Source organism: Pinus tabuliformis, chromosome 5_1 (assembly GCF_031772625.1).
Source record: "Pinus tabuliformis cultivar Carrire ecotype Pingquan chromosome 5_1, CPIR1, whole genome shotgun sequence".
Taxonomy (NCBI): domain Eukaryota; kingdom Viridiplantae; phylum Streptophyta; class Pinopsida; order Pinales; family Pinaceae; genus Pinus; species Pinus tabuliformis.
Window position 1 is genome coordinate 348,974,226 of NC_142305.1, and position 21,401 is coordinate 348,995,626.

Below are 21,401 nucleotides of genomic sequence, written 5' to 3' on the forward strand. Positions count from 1 at the left end.
CAAATGGGAAGACTCTTCAAGGATGAGGATGTGGAAGCATTGTTTTGTGCTATTTCTATTATCCAACTAGATTGGATAAACAAAGCAAGGGATGAATGGAAGAAGGATGAAGAAGTATGGCCACTTATTCAAAAGTTGCAAAAGATCCCAATTCAAACAATATTTCCAAAAATTGAAGAGGAAGGAAAAATCATATTGGAACCTGGAGCAGTCACAGAAACAAGAACCTGACAGCTACGAAATCAATCAATTTTAGAGTATTTCATCAAGTGGAAGAACTTACCCGCTGAAGAATCCACATGGGAGGACAAGAATTTTATACAGAAGCATCAAGAACTACTTAAGCGTTGAGGACAACGCTTTTTGAAGGAGAGGGGCATGTTAGGCCCCTATACTACTAGTGTAACCCCTTATTGTTATTAGTACAACCCACTTATTATATTGATGTACCCATGTAGTACCCATATTGTTACTATTGTGCCCCATAGAAGCCCACTATTTTTTTGTGCCCTTACATTATTATTGCTATGTCGGCTCTGATTATGTTATGACCCCTTAGGCTCCTATATATAGAAAGGAGGTCTTTTCATTTGTATCATCGAATAATTGTTCATTTATGTAATGTAAAGGAGGTTGCCCCCTCGAAGAGGCTGAATTTTAAGGCGTTGATCTATCTTTTCTATCTTTTCTTGAGCTGGTTTCATAACAATGATTGAGCATGGTTGATTTTCATATTGAGAAATATTTGTCACAATGTGACGTTAGGCCATGGTTTACCATCATTATAAACCCAAGGGGTTTATATTAAACACTAGGATTGATATTATAAACCCAAGGGAATAATAAACCTAAGAGATTGTAAACTTAAGGAAATAATATTAATCCCAAAGGATTAATATTATAAACCCAAAATATATAAGCCCTAAGATAAATATTATAAACCCTAAAATAAATATGGTTGACCGTGGTTGATTTTTATATTGAGAAAATCCTTATCACACTACTACATTGCACCACGGTTGGCCATGTTTGATTTTCATATCGAGACAATCTTGGTCACAATGCAACATTGGACCATGGTTGACTTTCATATTGAGAAAATCGTTGTCACAATGCAATGTTGGACCATTTTCGACCATGATTAACCATGGTTGACCATGATTGGTTTTCATATTGAGACAATCCTTGTCAGAATGTGACATTGCACCATTTTTTACCATGCTTGATCATGATTGATTTTCATGTCGAGACGATCTTTGTCACAATGTGACGTTGTACCATGGTTGATTTTCATATTGAGACAGTCTTTGTCACAATGTGACATTGGACCATGGTTGACCATGACTGATCTTATAAAACATGGTTAACCATGGTTGATATTATAAACCCAAGGGATTATGAACCTAAGGGAATAATAATAAACCTAAGGGAATAATATAAATCCAAAGGTATATGAACCAAAAGATAGATATTATAAACCCTAAAACAAACATGGTTGACTATGGTTGATTTTCATACTGAGATATTATTTCTCACAATGCGGTGTTGGGTCATGCTTGACCATGGTTTACCAAGATTAATTTTAATATCAAGACAATTGTTGTCACAATTAGATATTGGACCATGGTTGACCATGGATGATTTTCATATTGAGACAATCTTTGTCACAAGAAGACATTGGACCATGGTCTACCATGGTTGTCACTATGTGATGGTTGACCATGATTATTGACCACGGAAATAAACTAGCTCGGGTCATGATAGCTTATCTCTTAGAAGAGATGTTACGGCTACATACCTCTAAAATTTGTTACAACGAGGTTCAAAGTCCTATTTATTATTGAAAAACAATGGAAAACCCTAAACATCCAAGAACCTAACCCTAGGGGATGAAGCGCCAAACCTGTGAACTCCATTGGGGTAAATTGGTACATCAACTCCTCATGGTCGTAACTTTGGCATACGATCTCTATTTGACGAGCAAGGTACCTCATTAGAAAGATCTATCTCAGGATTATAACTTTCAACTACTAATGTTAATCGTCGATTTACATTTTCCTGTTTTCCAACAATACGTCATTTAGGGCCTCAAAATGGCTCTGGAAGTTTAGGACTCGAAAAAATGCCAAAAATAGCAAAATTATGCTACAATTAAAGAAACTGAAAAACCGAAATAAACAATAGTGGTGTTCCAAGTGGAATAGGTAGGTGGCCACCAATATCCACCTGGATCACGAAAACATAAAGTATGCAAACTTGTAAAATCCTTGTATGGCCTCATGCAAGCACTGCGAGCCTAGTACGAAAAATTAACTGAGCAATTTCTGAAACTGAACTTTAAACATTATGATCTTGATGATGAAACTTCGTTTGTAATTTTTTTTAGCAAAAACATTGTATATCTTTTGGTGTATGTAGATGATATTCTGATGATAGGGAACAATGAGAGGAACATTACATCCATAAAGAAGGAATTATGGAAAGGCTTTGAAATGGTAGATTTGTGCTATGTTCACTACTATCTTGGTATTGAAGTAACTGAACGTCCAAAGTTTATATTTCTCTCTCAGAAGAAGTACATTGGATATTTGTTGAATAGGTTTGGCATGATTGAGTGAAATCCTTTAACTACTCCAATGGAACAAAACTTAAAGCTCACATCCACTAAAGGAAAAATTTGAGGATGCAACGAAGTATAGGAAACTTGTAGGAAGTATCAACTACCTGACTACTACCACACCATACATTTCATTTGCTATTGGAATGCTTTCCTAGTTTACACAAAATCTTTGTGAGGGTCATTAGTCTACTGTAAAAAGAGTTTTAAAGTACCTGAAGGGAACTCAAGACTTCAGACTTAAGTATACACAAGTGGGCAACTTTAGCCTGATTGGATACTCTAATTCAAACTTCTATGGAGATAAAGCAACTAGGGTATCCACTTCAAGTTATTTTATGAGTCTTGGGTCAAAAGTTGTCTCCTAGAGGTCACACAAATAGGTAGTTCTAGAAGATTCCACAATTGAAGTTGAATATGTGGTAGTAGCTGAAGCAACGAAGGAAATTGTGTAGCTCAAGAAAATTCTAGAATATTTTTAGGACAAACACGTGCATTAAATTCCTCTCTTTATTGACAATACTTCTGCAATAAATTTGGATAAGAACCCAAAGTTCCATGATCGAACAAAGCACATCAATACAAAGTACTATCTGATTCGACATCATGTTGAGGTCAAGACAATCCACCTATGCCATTTTTCCACAAATCAGCAGATCACAGACATCATCACTAAAGCACTTGGAAGTAAAAGTTAGACATATTCAGAATGATACTTGGACTCACCAACATCCCTTCAGATTAAGGGGGGAAGGTTGATACATAATCCTTGGGAATAGGCAAATCCATGAAAATATTATAAAAAGGAAAATAAAGAGAATTGGAAGTCTGAGAGACATTGGGAGATGAAACCCAATAGTCTCCCTCTCCATGCATATATTCATGTTCAATATTAAAGAAAATCAAAATTCAATTCGTGGAGTTACCTCCTAACTTGACACAAATTTTGTACGGAAAAGTACATAAATCAATTTGAAACCAAATATGATATTCTCGCATTTTTTTAATAAAAAATAAAAATAAAAAATCAAATTTAATATCTATCTAGATCTGAAGCAAATGAGACTAATGGAAATATAGATGGTGTCCTATAGCAATAGAGAAATAGGAAAAGTTAGAAAAATACCAAGAAATTAAATACCAGAAGAGATCTTAACAAAACTAGGGCTAATGCCCTAGTGTGGTTACGATTTTTATTACGGGAGAATTTCACCTGAGCTAGTAGGATAATTTTGACCTAGTAGATCAGGTAAGGATCTACCTTGGGTGGTGTGTGTATTGGGGAAGAGAAATCAACATATCTAGCCATAGTTTATTCCTATTCAAGCAAACGCCTTCCACACTTATACATGATACTATAGGGAAAGAGTTTGAAGGTTGGTACTAGGCACCCTTACAAATTGGTGAAGTATTTTGGTCCTAACGTGGAGAGATACTTGCTCTTATTTGTAGATCCCACTCCCAAATACCATAAAGTATGACCTTGCACACATACGCCAACAACCAAGCACACAATAGCCTTCCACATAGGGTTTGGTAGCCTAAAAATAACATGTACAAGCAAATAACATGATCATATCATAGGTATATGACGGAAACAATAATATATTAATCATGAACAAAAAAATACACAACATAATATACCCAAGCAATAAGCTCAAATCCTCCAACTTGCAGCATGGGTTCATTCTCCCAATGTAGTAGAGCTCCAAAACTATAATATGGATCCTAGACCTTTCCCCCTTTCCTTTTGGTGATACTATATGTTTCAGGGAAAACTAGTGTCGATTTGAACAGCTAATCCCACTAAGATGGGTAGCTATCTTAGAAACAAACAATCAAAGCAATTCGAGATTTCCTTTAAGTGCAGTAGATAAGAGGGAAGAAAAGAGGACCAACTTGGATCTTCCGCTTTGATCCTTGCTTGATTTCTCTTTCCCTTGATAGAATTTTCCACTCTTCCCCTACTTGTCCCACTTCAAAGAGTACCTATAGAATCAAAGTAATAGAAAACCATCAAAGCATCTCTATCTAAAACATCATAAACAATGCAAAATCAGAAACACATTGACCATACAATTGCATTCATAAACAATAAGATTCACAAATACACAATTATATGGAGGAAAACTCAAAGAAATTTATTAATAGTAGAAGAGAGGATTACAACCCAGCTGTCTAATCCAACATCATCCTCCCAACATAGAAGCCCTCTTCACCTCATGAAAAGCAAGATCACCCAAAAATACAATGTCTCTTCTCACAAATAAACCAACAACACTTCCTTACAAATTACAAAATTCCAGCCTCCAGATCTCTCAGATGAGGGATCCATTTACAGATGTCTTGCAAGGGTGTGAGTTAGCTCTGGGTTTTTGATTAATGTCATTCCACTGATAGTTTTTGGTTCCACTTGGAGATTTCATTGATCACTTACTCATCCTTGGGTGAATTCAGCGAGGCAAGCGTCATGGGAGAAGTTTCTGGAAGATTCCATGATCATCCACTTAGAAAATTGTCTCAGACATTTTCCCATCCTCACTCATCACACCCTAAAGAAAGCCTTTTTAGTATGCATCACACCCCCTATGTGTAGAAGGTGATATGCATTGCACCTTGACCATGGAGCAGTCAATATGGTCCAGTTTTGGCCAGTTCTGAGTGGTTTTTCAGGTGGAACTTCTAGGAAATGATGTAATCAGTTGACCATGATCCTTTAGGGTATGAAACAACACTTTTAGGGACTAAAGAGACCTTAGCTTATAGACATATGAGTTTGGGTTTGCAGTGCCCAAATATGTCTATAACAGTTGCCCCCTAAAGCATGAGGTCGTAAATCTTCTGATGTCGGGTGAAATGATTTATCATGGGGATCCAAGGTATTCAAACTGGAAGGTGACTTGTATAAGATACAATACAATACATCATCATCATATTCTTTTCATGATCTAGCTGAGGCGGGCATTTCCATGCTCAACTTCATAAATTCATTTTCATGTACAAAGGACAGAGAGATTCTTCTTATGAGGAGTCATCTTCTTTTGCTTAGATGACTATTTGTGTAGATTTCATGCGTATTTGATGTCTTTATACTCTTGAATATATCGCAACCTGAATGGATGAAACTAGATCCGAGGTCTTCAAACTCGTTCAATCTTCGCCCGATGTACAAGTCGATCCATGTGAAAAAATGTTCTAAAGTCAAACATGGAAAGACATTTCCTGATTACCAGCCCATAATGTAAGTTGTTAACAGGCGCGAAAGGAGTCACCGATAATGATAATCACCCTCAAGGTACTACAGTACAATTCACATGGTGTGAATATATGAGCCAATGTCAAACACCATGCAAAATCTTTCGATCGAAGGCCATTGATGTAAACCTGTTGCCGGAAGTGAGAAACTTGCCATTGAGGCATGCAAGTTTCAAAGTACTGAAAGGGTTGTTTCTAAGTCGAGTTCTTGGATAATGAGCTAATGTCGACAAGAAGTGACCCGTCATAGGAAGGCCTTGATGTATCCCACATCTACGACACAAAACAGAGAAAATGATTTTTTGGAGGTGAAAATGGTCTAATGATACAAGGCTCAGGAATGACGGTCATGAAAAATGAAGGGTGAAGGTATTGCAGTGGATGAGGCATTTGTTGGATGGTGAATTCTCTGAATGACTTCTCTTGAACATGTCGACGACAATAATATGGATTGGTAGCATTAACCCCATGAATGGTATGGAAGACCAATGGTGATATGATGAACGGAATAACCCAACCCGACTCAATCATGGTGATGGAGTGAAAGTGTCATGTTCAAGAGCGACCTGCTACCAATGAAATTCTTCAAGTTTTCTTCCCTTTTTCCCCAGTCATTACTGACCAGTACCTCTTTATTTTTGTCAAGCTTAAGGAGGATAACATATGCTTGGTCTATAATTTTCCCTTCGGGCAAACCTATCACTATGTTTTTAGCGAGCCTAGCATTATTGAGACTCGTTCTTCTCTGGGTGGACAAGTTTGTCGCTATTGTTTTAATGAGTTTAACGACAAAGATAACTCGGTCCTTTTCATTTTTAGAGAGTTTGAAAAGGGATGAAATGGAAGCTCCAATTTTCGTAGCATAATCTCTTAAGTCCAAAAAAGTATAAAATAATATGAAAGGGGTGACTTTTCGACTTCTTTAATGAGCTGAAAAAGACAAGCGCCTGACCTTTTTGTTTGATAATCCCTTAGGTCAAAAAATTTTAAAAGGTACAGTAGGGATGTTGTTTCCTTTTAATTTAATGAGTTGGTAAGGCCAACGGCTCAACAATCTTTTTATATTTAACGAGTCTAAAAAGAGTTTAAAAGCAACTCGTTTTTTGAGGAACGAGTGGTATTTTCGGGTAGTAACTGGTTCCAGGTAAATTGGAACTTCTCAAAACATGGCAGTGTGAAGAGGGTGGCAATCTAAATCACTCATCGCAGTTGTTCCTAAAAAGGGTAAACAATCAAGTGGAAGCGTATTATCAGCCAAAAGAATGGAGGTGACGGTAGGAACACAACCAAGGTTCAAAAAGGCTGATAGCAAGGCGATCACAAAGGTTATTTACCAAAGGTGGATTCATTTTTTAATGAGCTTGAACCAGGAGAAACTATGCTCATAGGCGGGTTTATTTTTTAACGAGCTTGAACCTTGCGGAAACATTTCTCGCTTTCCTTTTTACGTAAGCTAGGAATGACCAAAATATAAAGTTAAAAATCTAAAAAAAATGAAATTGGTCATTTTTGCTTGTATAAAAGGGTTTGCATGCCCTTAGCATAAAAGTCTTCAGTAACCATATGGAAACTTACTGTGGTTAAGCAGGATGATTTTCTATCAATACTTAGACAAAACACTTCATCCACTTTTTCTGCCAAATAGACAAAGGTGAAAGGTCACTCGGACCGATCACATAACTTACAGGGAAACTTATCTCTACAGCCGAGTTTGTCCGCAAAATAGACAAGGGTGCATGCCCCCTAAGCTTCATTACATTCACGAGACTACTCGCGGTAATTAGGTGGATGGAATGAAGGTTCCTTTACGAGATCAAGTGAAAGACTCGACTTGGAACTTTGATCAGCCTTGTTTAATTTTTTAACGAGCTTGACACAAGACAAGGAATTCTGCTTAGATCCTTGGTTTCATTTTTTAACAAGGTTGACACCAGTCAATGAATTATCCTCTAGAAACCTTTGATCACAACTCATAAGGGGTCATGAAGGAAAGATCTGGTTCCAATGCCCCCAGTACATAATGTACAACATCACTTAATTGAGTCATGTCAGTTGGATTTTCAACTATGAAAACCTCACTGTGATCGACACTATCAAAATGGTCAGAGTCCTTCTTAATCTTTGATGATGTAGAAGATATCATTTGATAGGTTTCCACTGTGGCCACTTCCACCAGATTACTTGTAGGTGGGAGGGGAAAAGTACCCATTAAGGATGAGTTTTTTAGGAGACCTACTCCGACATGTTGAACCGATTGAGAACTTCCATGGATCAATGGAATGCTTCTAGTAGCTTGTGAACTGTTGGAGAAAAAGGTTAGTTGGTCAACGATTGTAATTCCACCTTGGAAGGGAAATGCAATATTTCTAAAATATGTTGACACAATGGTGGCCATAGCATAAATCTAGGGCCTTCCTAGCAAGATAATGTAGTCAAGGTTTCCATCAATGACCTCAACTTCAATTTCTATTGTTTGCCCCCCAGTTCAACTTGCAAGTTACTTAATAGCCCATATGGCATGTATGTTATTCCATCGAATGCTTTTAATGTCGTTGATGATCGTGACAAGGGTGGCAAGCCTAAAATTTTCTAGTAGCTCATTGACATAATACAGATAGATGCCCCCTCATTAATGATTGTTCGATGAACAATTTTGTTTAGAGCTCTTATCTGTATAAGGAAGGCAAGATGGGCTGGTAACTGAGGCTCGTATCCTTTATGATTAATGGCCACCAGATTGGAATCCACTAGATCAATCCCACCTATCGCTGATAAAAAAGCCTACTTTTGGGAGGGGCAATTCTGCAATACTTCAAGTGTCGACATAGTGGATGGCGATTGGGCCATATCCTCCACTATATTATAATTTTGTGCTGCTCAGGCATGAGGATTAAATGTCAATTTAAGTACTACTCCCTTTGGCAGTTTTATAGTCAGTTCGGGAATGATGGGTGGAACAACTTCAGGTGAAGTTGTTGTCGAACTACTGGGTTGATCTGTAGCCTTGTTGTTCAATGACTGTGGATTCCCATAATCTTTATTCCTTGTCGATATCAAAGCATCATTTTGTTGTTTCGAGATGGATATCATAAGCACTTGGGATGGGGAAGCATGATCGATAGCAACCAGGTTTGTTTCTAGGATCAAAAATGGATTAGTCAACACTGCTGGGGTATTTGAAGTTTTTAAAAATTTCATAACCTTAGCTTTATGTGGACAATATTTCATGAAATGCACATCGTCACATATGTAACATGGATAACGAGGTTTCCTTTGCCCAGTAGGGTTTTCAGAAGATTTTTCAGGAGGTGAATTTTTTTGTTTCTTCTTATTATTTTTCCCTTTCTTCTTGCCCCTTGGTTGCTTTGGATTTTTGCCCTTGTTAGATGACATGGCATTAATCTTCAAGGCAAGAGGCTCTTCATCTGCTTTTTGACTAGAAACTGCCCAGGCTTTTTTAGATGTAGCCTTTGCGGTTTTTGTGCTTGTGGTACCGATCATGCCATCGCTGGCATGAGAGTCCTTGTTTGATTTAGGAGGGGGAGGAATGGAAAATTCTGGTCTAGGAGCATCAGGAATTTTGTCGTAGAGCATGCCAGACTGAGTATAGATCAAGTCTAAATATTGTGCATGAGCAATGACTTGCTCTTCAGTGACAACTCCTCCCTTAGCCACATCCTCCGTAATAGAGGGCAATAATGACTTTATAAACCATTCAGCTAAAAGCTGATCAAGAACATACGTCTTTACCATTCGACGATGACATCGCCACTCATGAACACGATCAGATATGTGAGTGGTTGTCATCTGTTTAAAGTTGGTAAGGAGTTCGATCCCCATTCCGTTCCTTATGGATAGCTAAAAATGGGTTAAAAAGGTAGTGGTAAGGGTGTTGAAGTTATCAAAAGAAGCTCTAGGCAATTCAATATACCATTTTGCTGTCAGACCAGTTAGCGTTCCTTGAAAAAGGCGAAGCCTAATTGAATCAGCATTTAGGGTGTTAGATGAGCACCACAAATGGAATGTCATTACATGATTCGATGGATCTTCACGTAGATTTCCATTTAATTTAGGAATATCAGAGGGAAGTTTATGAGGAATCGCTGGCCACCAAGGGGTGTAAGCAACTGGATCATTTGTCAGCCGGTTTAGATCTGGTAATTCTAGAGTTGCTACAAAAGGAAACTATTGATTCAGTTTAGGTGAAGCATACCTAGGATAAGATGGAATCGCCTGAGCAGTAGGTCTTTGCATACCAGCATAATGTTTCTAATGCTGGTAACTTTGATAAGGTTGATGGGTATAACCATTATAGTATGGCGATTGATAACCGTTTTGGAAATGTGGTTGCCCGTTACTTACAAAGCCTTGTTGCTCAGGTCCTTGGTAAGATTGTTGGAATTTCGGTTGTTGATATTGTACCAGCCATGGTTGTTGGACCATTTGTTGTTGTCCAATACCGGATGATTGACTAAGATGCGAAGTGATAGTACCTATTTGAGCCTGAGTTGTTCTAGGTAAGGAGGCACTAACCTGAGGTTGTGATTAAATCACAAAGACAAGAGGCTATTGTATTGCAACCTAAGAGACTTGAGGTTAACACACAACAGGTAGCACTTGTACTTGCGATACAGTCATAATAGCGGGTGTAGTGGAAATATTTGACACAGGTTGGATTGGTTGCGTTGAATATACAACCCTTGGTTGTTGAGGTAGTATTGGTACCGAACTGTTGGATGTAATTCTAGTTTGACCTGAATTTTGTTGTAAACTCTCATATGGTTGTTCTCCAGGAGGGAACAATGAAAAGGAATACTGCCCCCCAATATGGTGGCAATCCAGTGCTTAAAGGGTAGATCAGCCTTTAAAGACATATTGGATAAACTTGTTGAGTTTCAACATAAGAAATACCAGATGAGACTTCGAATGAAGAAATAGGAGTAGACCATGTCGTCGAAACAGTCCCTGAGTGGACTTCGGCTTGTTGTTGATAATTAGCTGGGACATATGCTATACCAACAAACATTGTAGGAATGGTAGCGGGAAGTTCCACCGCAGCCGTGTCAGTTGACATAGTACTAGATGTTGATGGTTGCTCAGACATATTTAGTCTATCCAAAAGAATTCCTAGGGATTTGATAGGAACTTGTGATGAAGGATGATTAAAAGAACTAACTTCTGTAGTAGAAGGATATAAGTGGATCCCAGTTCCAAAATGCAATGGAGTACTGGATGGAAGATCCTCTACTATCTCTTATATGGAAATCAGTCCAAGTGGAAGAGGTAGATCATCAGTTCTGTAAAATATTTCTGGAGCCAAAGAAAGTGTAGCTTCTGCAGTAACATATACTAGAGGGGTGACACCTTCTGAATTTTGGAACTCAACTTCCAGATGTTTAGGTAAGTGAACTTCAGTTTTTGGATCAGCCCTAGATGGAGTTGTTTCAGGAATAGAAGTGTCTACTGTTACACTAGGATCATTTCTAATGTCCTCTTGTAACTGCGGAACTTATTCTGTAAAGGAATATGTACTAGAAACGATCGGAGTAATTGTAGTCTCTGATGATGTTGAAACACAAGTTTCAAATAAATCAAGTGAATTGGACTCAATTAAACGAGACTGTTTTGCCTGGAATGGTTTCATCTCAAGAGTCAAAGATGGTTGATTCGCTAGTCTCCTCAAACGATGGGGTTTTGATTGACTTTCTTCCACAATTGTGGATTACTTGATCAACTCAAAATTAAAGGCGAAAAATTTATTCCGATTCAAATAAATTTTAAGACACTTTGATGCAACTTTTATTTTGCAATTTTTAAGAGTCGAGAAAAAGCTAAAGGTGACTCTAGTTGCCTTAGATTTTTAATGAGACTGAAGTGAAAAGTGCTCAGATGGACCTTTTATTTTAAGGAGTCGAAAAGAAACAAAAGTAACTACTCTGGAAATCTAGACAGGGGGATTACCAAACCAATCGTAAAGCTCCAATATACACCTTGGTGGTAAATTAAAGAGGAACTACCAAGGACTTTATGTACAACAGTCAATCTTACCGAATGTTGTGTTCAGTGCATTACGATCGATAGGGCGGTAGACACGAATTCCTAACGATAAAGGATATCAGCCTATTGTAGTCTCCCAATATATACTCAACGATACAGGGAGCACAACTTCGTACTGGCACTTGTCATATCAAAGAGGAGGAATCACCCAACCTTCGATGAAAACGGTAGTTACCAGGTTTTACGACGCCGGAACACGTCTTTAGCCTAAACTTCTAGATGTGTCGCGTTAGGTTCCAAAGCATTTTTATGTTCATTAAGATTTATTTTAGAGTTGATCTTCCTTAGAAGTTTGTCTTTCAAGGTTCACCATGTGATGTAGATGTAAAATTCCTAAATATGCAATCTAAAATGATAAATAGTCATTTATTTTGTTTTAGCAATGAAAATCCTAGCTACTAAGGAAAGAAGAATACAATTATTTCAAAATAGAGCAAGGAGCACACACTAAGTGCACTTTTCCTAAATCATCTCTCGCACACAGTCTAAATGCAAATGCAAATGCATGTATTGTTTTTTTTGTTTCCTTAATTTGAGAATGCTCAAAAGGAAAACTAAGTACAGATCTGAACTATTTTCTTCAAAGTGACATTTTGACAATTTTTTTTCAAAAATCGAAAGGAAGACTAAAATGACACTTTTCAATTTTGAATGGAAAACTGGTTTTGACACTTTAAATATTAACAATCCAAATCAAATACAATGACAAAAGTACAATCGACAATCTAGAGGAGGAAGACTTTATGGCACTCTTCTTTTTGTCTCAAAATGTCAGTTATGACACTTTTTGCATCAAAAAATGACAGTTCAATTAAGCTAGTTTCGACAAAGGAGGACTGTAAATAATTGACAAATACATAAGAAAATTTATGTTTCCTAATCAATGGAGGTTGAATAATGTAAAGGAAGGAGGCTTCAACAATGAGATACTGATCATGAATAGCAAAACTACTGAATAGAGCTGAAAACAAGGAGGAAAAACCATATTTCAAAGAGAGAAACAACATCACTCAATCATCTCACCTACAACATAGGGAAACAGGGATGCATCTCACCTGCAACACACGGGAGGTGCGATGCATACAGACTGCCCAGTTACAGACAGTGCGATGGACCAGGGAGCGAAACTGAGCTTGGTTTTTGCTCAAAATTTGCAGCTAAGTTCAGTGATATAGGCTGAGTTATAATGGACAGTAAAAACAAAGTATAGGGGTATGATCTTATAAGGTTATTGAGCTACCACAAGGGCACTTAGAATGCTTGTAAGTTAGATGTTCAGTTCATAAACCAACCCAGAGATTGACTGAAGCAGCATTCATCTACTTCGCAATTCCATAGCAAATGCATTTCGAAGGCTAGCTGGCTAACTGCAGGCTCTGTCTATAGTTTATAAAGAAAACAGTAAACAAACAAAACAAACTATTTGCTCCCCAGTGGAGTTGCCATTTTGTTTCAGGGAAAACTAGTGTCGATTCAAACTGCTAGTCCACTAAGATGGGTAGCTATCTTAGAAACAAACAATCAAAGCAATTTGAGATTTCCTTTAGTACAATAGATAAGAGGCAAGAAAAGAGGACCAATCTGGATCTTTCACTTTGATCCTTGCTTGATTTCTCTTTCCCTTGATAGAATTTGCCACTCTTCTCCTACTTGTTCCGCTTCAAAGAGTACCTGTAGAGTCAAAGTAACAGAAAACCATCAAAGCATCTCTATCTAAATCATCATAAACAATGCAAAATCAGAAGCACATTGACCATACAATTGCATTCATAAAAAATAAGATTCACAAATGCACGATTATATAGAGGAAAACTAAAAGAACTTTATTAATAGTAGAAGAGACGATTACAACCCAGCTATCTGATCCAACATCATCCTCCCAGCATAGAAGCCCTCTTCACCTCATGAAAAGCAAGATCACCCAACAATTCAATGTCTCTTCTCATAGACAAACCAACAGAACTTCCTTACAAATTACAAAATTCCAGCCTCCAGATCTCTTAGATGTGTGATCCATTTATAGATGTCTTGCAAGGGTGTGAGTCAGCTCTGGGTTTTTGATTAGTGTCATTCCACTGATAGTTTTTGGTTCCACTTGGAGATTTCATTGATGTCTTACTCATCCTTAAGCGAATTTAGAGAGGCAAGTGTCATGGGAATAGTTTATGGAAGATTCCATGATCATACACTTAGCAAATTGTCTCAGACATTTGTCCATCCTCACTCATCACACCCTACAAAAGGCCTTTTTAGTATGCATCGCACCCCCCGTGTGTATAAGGTGAGATGCATCGCACCTTGACCATGGAGCAGTCAGTATGGTCCAATTTTAGCCAGTTCTAAGTGGTTTCTCAGGTGGAACTTCTGGGAAATGATGTAATCAATTGACCATGATCTTTTAGGGTATGAAACAACACTTTTAGGGACTAAAGAGCCCTTGGTTTATGGACATAGGAGTTTGGGGTTGCAGTGCCCAAATATGTCTATAACACTATATAGGTTCATTTTATCCTTCGAGAGAATATATCTAGACACCTAGGGGCTTGAGATGTTAGGAAACTTCTACAATAATGGACCCCTAGCCAATTCATACACAAGTGGGTCAATTTGATCTCCTTGGGTATGACAAACTCTAGAAACCTTTTTCTTAATTATGAGCTTTTCTCAATTGTCTCAATTATGAAATTATTATTATGTCATAATTATAAAATTTTGACAAAATAATTATGACAAATAACTCAATTATGTAATTCAACCCTTTTAACATGGAATAAGTCCCACCTAAGTAAAAGAAAAGGTGAAATGGGATGTGTTGTAGCCAACAACTGAGGTAGGTTGAACTTGGGTCATTGTCACTATTATGGAGTGGCAAATACGGTTATAACACAAAAGAAAAGACACTTGGAAGACTACCTTGAAAACTAAACAAGGTTTGTAAGAGTTGTTAGTCATAACTTTCATCTATTCTATGCATCATCTATGTTCATGAAACTAATGAATTATGTGTTGCACCCTTATATACATTCATTTTTTATTGTTTATTTTGATTGTATACTAGTTTACATTTCTTTTTGGGAGAAGCGCATCTCACACTTGATATACAACACCCTTATGATATATAAATCCATACTTCTACTTGTAACTTCCAATTTGAAACTTGTTTTGCATATTTTTCATATTCTCCATTGGGTGTCATGTATGGAAAACAAAGGGGAGTGAAACAAATATCTCACGGGGCATGCATTAAGAGTAGAAAAAAATGTTGAGAAGATTATGAAGATGAATTTGGAAGTATATGAGATGTTGAAGAAGTCATTAGAAAAAACAAGGCTAGGCATATTCAACATAGAATAGAGAATTTATTTAGAGAGAGAGGAAGAATATGGTTACAATTGAATAAGGAAATAATATAGGGGCCTAGTATAAATGTGAAGTCTCGATGATATAATCCTTTCAAGATACTAGAAAATGTGGGAGATAATGCTTACAGACTCCATAGAACCCCATACATAAAAATTCACTTAGTGGTGAATGCATAAAATCTCAAACTCTATGAGCCTCCAATGTTATATAATAAAGAAGAGCAGGCGCTACCTTCTGTATATGACTTAGCTCTGGATGCTAAGGAAGAGTTGGCATATGACATAGTTTTGCAAAAGAGTTCTAGAACTATAAGACATGGGAAATATGGCCTTTGGTAGATTGGGTTAAAAGAATAAGTTTGAGGAAAAGAAATATGGTACTTTAATAAGAAGGGAAAGGAGAAATTTATTCATCTAAGTTATTAAAAAAAATTGGGGACCAAAATCCTCCCAAAATGGGGAGGTATGTTTCATGTTGTATCATTATAGTACTTTTCACATATCTTAATGATTTTATGTTGGAGAATTTGGAGGAATCAACTTGTAGGGAAACTTTTACTAGTAGATCCAAGTTTGGAGAATTAGTCCAAAACCTCCTAACAAGATTTTGACACATCGAATAATCTTTTTGGGGTTGAAGCTCCCATGCTTTATCATTGGACCTCGTGACACTATTCTACACCAAGAAACATTTCCAATAGAATAACAATTTCATCAATTTGAATTCATAGTAAAATCAATTCCTTCTACAAGTTAACATACCATTTTGACCACCATGGTACAAAGGGATGCCATGTCAAGCCCTGTTACTCATAGAAAATAGACCAACCACATATGGGATATGAAGAAGACTCTAAAAGGGTTAACATTGTAACTTTGATTAAGAGTTAAAGGACTTAAGCCTAACCCCTAATTAAATGTCAAGCTATGTTAAAATCAGTCCATGAGGAGCAGTAGGTGGCTCCATTCTATTTTATTGTATCTTGCTCCATGGTATATCAAAACAACTAGGTTTGGGAGTGAGAGAGCACAAGAAAGGAAGTTAGTGTTTTGTAGTATCCTAACAAGCTACAGGTATCATGTAGTTTCTTAGATAGTGTCTTCTCATTTGTGCTTGCATTTTTTCATTCCAAGGAGAAAAGTGATAAAGTAGCTTCCAATTGGGTTTTCCTTACAAGGGTTTCCTAGAGAAAATAGTTGTGTTCATTGTGAACATTGTGTGATTGTATTTGTTATTCTCTATTTCTTACATTTTATCTATCTCATAGATAAGAAAAAATTTAGTAATTAACTAATCTATATTATGAAAAAATTTAACCATCATAATATAGACTTATTTTATCAAATTTATTGTAATAACCTATCTAATAAATTAACCACAATAATTTATATAATTATACATGAAGAAAAAAGAATTCATAATAATAACGATATGACTTCAAAAATTATGGAAACAAGCTCCTAAATACTACGTACTAAACATAATAATATCGAGAGACTTGGAGAGATTTGATCAAATACTCTGAGACGAGGAACTACTACATGAAACTAAGAGCTTCTAGAAGACTATGCAGCTCTCAGACTCATATTACAATAACCTATAAACTATAACGAATTATAACGATGTATTAAGAACATTTGCCCCTAAAGTTCATGTAATTTTTGGGCTTTGTATGCCCAGAAAAAATAACAACTGCGAGACTATTCGGTGCTATACTTATGCATTGAGGGAGTCACAAGGGGCCTCACCATTATTGTTAAAAAAAAATAAAATAATTGTTCATTTATTTATTTTTAATGCTTTTAAATACTTGAATTTTTATCTCATAATATTTTATTTCAATTAAAAAAAAAATTGCAATTCACCTTCAATTATTGTAATTCACAGTCCATAGCCTAAACTTTTAGATGCCATGAAATTCTCTAAATTATGTTTTAAATGATGAAATTAATATAACGAAAATTAAAAACATAACTTAAAGCATTTATAATTTTCTTAATTAAAATTAGAAATTAACTTTGGAAGGTTATTTATAATTGATACGGTTTAATTTTTATTTTATAAAAATATTTATATACATTATTTGTTATAAATATTTAAATTTAGGGTTAACAAAATTGAGGATTATGTATAAGTACTAGTACAACCACGTTAAAAATATTAATTTAGTTGATATAGCAAAAGACTTTATAAAGGTTATGAGTCAACTTTAGCTTAAGGAAGAAAAGGAATTACACATCTTATTGTAAAATGGAACGTTTTGATAAATAAAATTTGTTTATATATTAATTTCCCCATAAAATTGGAATATGAACTTATCACAGTTGGAATAATCTTAAATCCCTAGGAAATTGGTGGGAAGGTAGCCATGTGGCACAAATTTAATTTAATTTGAACAAATAATGAATTACACATCTTATTGTAAAATTGATCATTCTCCTAAATAAAATTTTCTTATATATTAATTTCCCCATTTAATTAGAATATGAACTTGTGAGAATTGGCATAATCTCAAATCCCTGAGAAATTAGTGGGCAAGGAGCCACGTGGCATGAATCTAATTTTTTAAATTTATTAAAAGTCAACGCAACTTAACAAACTGTGTAACACACTACAATAGTTGATAAGGATTAAGACTAAGCACATTGTGAACATATTTGCTTGACAATAAATCTATGGCATCAATTAAAAAAAAAAAAATGTCAACAAATCCTTATCCACCTTAATTTAAAATAAGAACTCTTTGGAAAATATAATTTAATTTTCTATTTTATAAAAAGATTCATTTACTTTATTAGTTATAAATATTTAAAACTTACTATTGTTAATCTTAATCGATCCTTCCCCATAAAAATGACAAAATCAAATTAAGAATAAAGTTGATAATTTAAATATGAACCTTGTCGTGAAGATGAATCACGATAATGGATTAAAACATTGATTTTATCATGATTATTCCCAAATACATTTTTACAATTTAAATATGGTTTAATTTTCTATTTTATAAAAATATTTATTTACATGATTGGTTATAAATATTTAAAGTTACCGTTGCTAAACTGTTCCCGACAGGAAAGATGACAAAATCAAAATTAGGAATAAATTTGATAATTTCAAAATGTTTACTTATAATGACTTGGAAAGCAATCATTTGCTGCAAGATATTCGGGACTAATCTTTATTATGTCCCAAATTCACACGCCATTGAGCGTTGCTACTCGAATCCAGTTCTTTCGCTCAAAAAAAGTTCAGTGTACCTTACCTTCGCTACTCGAATCCAGCTTTTTCGCTCACAAAAAATTTTAGTGTAGTGTATTTATCCTCATTAATAATGTGTGTTTCGACAGGCTATGTTTATAATTAAAAACAAAAATATATATATATATATATGTTTGTAAATGGTATATTTGTTTGTCGTTATATAATAACATTTTCCAAAACTTCAACAATCGCCAAACATATATATTGGTTCAATTCCGAGACCGGCTGAAAATTAATATTTTATTCTGATAATCTATCGGTACGTGTAAACATACCCCAATATCAACTCAACTGTGAAAATACCAACCAGTATCATAGAACGTGAGGATGGCGCATGACTATCGACAGAGCTATGCTGGATGACACCAAATTTCTATAGGAAATCATGGTTCGTTTTCCAGTAGAAGATATTTGTGTTGACAATGTCGAAATTGCAGAGTGCTCACACTCTAGTGGCTTCCAGTTGGATGATCACTGCCTTTAACCACCGTTCCGTGTTCATGTTACAGCGACAGCTATCGATCGGGAATATGATTCAAGAGTGCATAACACGGCTAAACCGCGTGACAGCTCCACATCCAACTGGTTGGGTGTATTGGTAATCCGCAATTCAGTGCACGTTTCTTCGGTCCCTGCCCCACACGGCAGTGAATATGAGTTGAAGCAGCATACAAAGCCTCGTGATGCCCTTCGAATAACCAGATTCAATCCCTGCTCCGAGTACATCCATTCTATTCTAAGCAGACCAGGGATTCGATTGGACCCTTCACCATTATCTGCTAAATTTGATCGATATCGTTTGCATATATGGAGGTTTCTAGGGCTTTAACTTTACGAGGTTACGTCCATTTCCTTTTGATTGCCATTATCTGCAGAGCTATATCTCCCACAGTTTATGCAGACGTCTACAGTGATATTGATGTAACATGGGGCGAAAACAACACTTGGGTATTGAACAATGGCCAGGGATTGCAGCTTTCTCTTACCAATTATTCTGGTATTACGTTTAATCATATTCACAGATTTACTTATTTATATACAACTGTGTAGGTTTTGTCCCTGCAAATATAGATTAGCAACTTTATGATATAAAACAGAAATATGGTAATGGATATTGGATTTAATTAGGTTCGGGATTTCAATCGTATAAGGAGTTTTTGTTTGGAAGCGTTGATATCTCCATGAAACTAGTGCCCGGAAATTCCGCTGGTACCGTTACGACATACTATGTGAGAATCCTGTTTCTGTGGAGGTCATTTAATTTGTCTTGTGCATTTCATGAACAAAGAAACTTCTTAGGGTAACATTTAGATCAGCCTTCATTTTGTTTCGTTTATCGGTATTCAAAACAATAAAATACATGCACTTGGGTGGTGTAGTTATCTTCTACAGGTGAGGGGCACGACGAAATTGATATGGAGTTCCTGGGAAATGTTTCTGGGGAGCCCTACATTCTGCACACAAACATCTATGTGAATGGCTCAGCCAATAAAGAGCAGCAGTTCTATTTATGGTTCGATCCAACTGCAGATTTCCACAATTACTCCATTCTCTGGAGCCCCCAGCAAATTGCGTAAACTATCTCTATCCTTTCCTCGCTTGGCTCAAGAACGTTTAATTTATTTCGACTTTTGTTTTAATTAAGATTCAATCGTATTTTACATTTTAGTAGTGACTGATATATTTATGAACTACATTTCAGGATTTTCGTTGATGGTTTGCCAATCAGAGTTTTGCAAACAACGAAAACATAGGCGTGCCATATCCGAATGAGCAGGCAATGAGAGTGTTCTCGAGCATATGGAACGGAGACCAGTGGGCAACTCAAGGGGGACGGGTGAAAATAGATTGGTCTTACTCACCATTTGTGGCTTCCTATATGAATTTCAACACTGACGTCTGTGAATGGAATGGAAATGGCAGCACCTCCCAGTGTTGGGCCACTAACTGGTGGAATCAGAACAGGTTAAACTATGCCCAACAAGGACAACTACAGTGGGTTCGCAGTAATTATCTCATATACGATTACTGCAAAGATTATGCTGTGAAAATAATGCAGAAATAGATTTAGTTATGAAGCAGTTGAACAGAATTAGTTATGACCAGTTGAACAAGAATTAGTTGTGAGTGGTTAGGAATTGGTTGCATAAGTTTTCCTATATAAGTGTGATGTAATTAAGCAATTGAATTAATGAAGTTGTGTGTCTTTGTCACCTCAAAGCCGACGAATCATGGATGGAACACCCACACCAAGAAGGTCGTCCCGACAAACTCGGCTTCCTGAAAGGTATAGAGACTATGCCTTAATGTCTAATATAATGAATGTTGAAGAACCAATTGATTATGAGCAGGCTAAACAACATGAACCATGGATTAATGCTATGAATGATGAGTATGCTTCTATTATGAAAAATCAAACATGGGAATTAGTGGAACTTCCTGAAAATAAAGTTCCAATTGGAAGCAAATGGTTGTACAAAACAAAATTTAAAGCAGATGGTACAATTGATAAATTTAAGGCAAGATTAGTAGCAAAAGGATATGCTCAACAGGAGGGAATTGATTATGAAGACACTTTTGCACCAGTAGCTAAGTTGAATACAATTAGATTACTGATTGCCTTAGCCACAAAACATAATTGGAATATACATCAATTGGATGTCAAATCTGCTTTTCTCAATGGTGATTTAAAGGAAGAAGTTTATTTGGTTCAACCTGAAGGGTTTGTCAAACAGGGACAGGAGCATCTGGTTTGCAGGTTAAGAAAGGCATTGTATGGTTTGAAACAGGCACCAAGATCATGGTATGTAAAGATTGATACCTTCTTCCTTCAGAATGGATTTGTGAA

General features: G+C 36.2%; 1 pseudogene across 1 annotated transcript; it reads left to right on the top strand.

The window, feature by feature from the left end:
* Positions 1 to 19,268: 19,268 nt before the first annotated feature.
* LOC149164895 (xyloglucan endotransglucosylase protein 7-like) lies at positions 19,269 to 20,618 on the top strand (annotated as a pseudogene). Its single transcript, XR_016260087.1, has 4 exons — positions 19,269 to 19,550; positions 19,682 to 19,782; positions 19,933 to 20,126; positions 20,256 to 20,618. The product of XR_016260087.1 is annotated as a xyloglucan endotransglucosylase protein 7-like (transcript).
* The last annotated feature ends 783 nt before the right edge of the window (positions 20,619 to 21,401 follow it).